Source organism: Myzus persicae, unplaced genomic scaffold, assembly GCF_001856785.1.
Source record: "Myzus persicae strain clone G006 unplaced genomic scaffold, MPER_G0061.0, whole genome shotgun sequence".
Taxonomy (NCBI): Eukaryota; Metazoa; Arthropoda; class Insecta; order Hemiptera; family Aphididae; genus Myzus; species Myzus persicae.
The window spans coordinates 222,208-224,531 of record NW_019103903.1 but is presented as its reverse complement, the minus strand read 5'-3'; the positions used below and the strand labels follow the sequence as shown (position 1 = coordinate 224,531).

Sequence of the window (2,324 nt, the reverse complement as noted above, 5' to 3'; positions counted from 1 at the left end):
GAGTTTCATCGATTTTCAATTGCTACCTACTGTAACTTTTTGTTCAAAACCCGAACAGAAAAAGTGAATATTGTATTTAACGAATCCTTACATTTCCACAAAAGTTAAACTTGGCCACCGCACCCGTACACGCGAACAACACCGAAGATGTATTCGAACTCCTCCACGTCGGCACCGGGGGTTTCACTGAGCTTCCTAAATCGTCACTATCCACAACTCTGGATGGGTCGTGCACTTGATCATGCGGGTCCAGTATCTCAGTTCTTGGCCCACAGACATCACGCCATATGACTATTCTTTCTATACGGCTATGTCAAAGATAAAGTCTTTGTACCACTGATGATACCAGGTAAGTTGGTAAACAGGTTTATAATTTTTGAAACTCCTTGTATGTATAATCAAACGCGTCCTGACTGATGACTGATCAACATTGAGCCTAAACTGTAGTTTATATTATGGTTATAGTATCATAATACTGTGTAGTATATTATTGTAAAATACATTTTTTTTATTACCCAGTTTTGTACATTTTTATTTATTTACCTAAGTATTAACAATACTTTTTCACAGGTCAGATTTAACATTTTATAACATGTTACTTGACAATTCTCTTGGCAGTTATTATTAGGTATTCTGTGGTGGCTGCAACTAGAACATATTTTTATCAAAATAACTGCGATAATCACTGTCGTCGGTGATGGACGATGATTAACTGTATAGGAAACATTCTTACATTTTCAAAATCGAACCACCATATAAGTACCTACCTCAGCTTTTATCAGCCGCTTAGGTTGTTGCGATAAAAATATATGAGGTTTGCAATTCCTTTAATTATTCGTTACACTGTAATAGCTTTTAGATGATTAACAAAGTAAATAATAATAAAGTAGGTATAGGATTGCTTAGTTTTTAAACAGTTAAGGTATACGATAAAATATGTGCGTATTTTTACTATTTTTAAAGTGCACCTATATGCTAATTCACAAAAAGCGAATGTGTATACACAGAATACCCCCACCCCACCGGTTTACGCTCCAAAACAGCACTGATAGTAATTTATTCATTGTACGTGATAATGACATTATTATATTATATTATCGTCGTGATTATCCAACATCGAAAACTGCGACTCGAATCTCGATTTCTCAAATATCATAATTTATAATACTCACACACGCACACGAGTGTGTGTGTACATATATATTATATTATACACAATACATATATTATGTATAAGTACGCCGATCGTTTGATAACAAAACTATGATAGTCGACGCATACTAATCAGCTACTAATACTACAGCGGGCCATCGATGAAACAAAAACATAATAATATTATAGTATAATAATATATTAAATATGCGTACGTACGTCCGTTTGTTTTTTCTCGATTTTTATTTTGTGCAGTTGCACGTGACCATTCCACTTTCCCGCGGCTGTGTGTGGACGACAGTTTGGCCCGAGGACCGTCAAATAGGTAGTCATATTATATTATCGGTTTTCGAACGATCAAAATAACGTAATATTATCACAATGTTATTCTATATGTGCGCAGTATACATGTTTCGACTGTAGTTACGGTCTGATGCAATACAAGTCATCCTAGCCGTCACGAGTACGAATAATATAGTACAAGTAATATTAATAAAAATAAAAGTAATAATATTAATAATAAAAAATAATAATGATAATATTAACAAGCGGGATGTTTTGCTCACACTTTTATAGATTTTACGAAGATCGAAAATCGCGATGATTTCAGTGAACTTAAGCAGAGATGGCAATCTGTGATTCAAGTTAAGTAGATACCTTACTCATTGACATAATATTTTGGAAGTGTCCAACGACCAACACGCGATATAGGCAGCCGTCTACAACAATGCGCAATGTATGATAATAATGTTTATATTTGTTTTATGTATTCAACATTATACTAATTTTTGGACTAATTTTCTAAATTTACTTAATTTTTATACAATTTATATTGTATGTTAAAATTTACTTACTCCTTAAATTGAAAAAAATGCGCTGCTATTTATTATTATTAAATAAAATGTTAAAGTATTAACTAAATTCCTAAAACGTTTTAGATTCTACAGAGCGGAGCAAAGAATGTATTGATTTTACAATTATGTGTTTTTTTTTGTGTCTAAAGAAACTTTATATAGCATAAAAAAATGCTTCGATTTTCCACTCCAGCATCTTTTTTTGAGAGGAAAGTGAATTTAGTTGGTACTTCGAGATGTAAAAAGCAAAAAAAATCCCAGTATTTTCTGAATAATTGGAGAGTTTATTAAGTTCGTTTTCAAGAATATTTGATAAAA

At 32.4% G+C, this 2,324-nt stretch overlaps 1 long non-coding RNA gene across 1 annotated transcript; it reads left to right on the top strand.

Annotated features, from left to right (window-relative positions):
• The first annotated feature begins 1,180 nt into the window (after positions 1-1,180).
• On the top strand, positions 1,181-1,976 carry LOC111036130. The gene is made up of 3 exons (XR_002604728.1): positions 1,181-1,477; positions 1,556-1,656; positions 1,729-1,976. It is a non-coding gene; the product is annotated as an uncharacterized LOC111036130 (long non-coding RNA).
• The last annotated feature ends 348 nt before the right edge of the window (positions 1,977-2,324 follow it).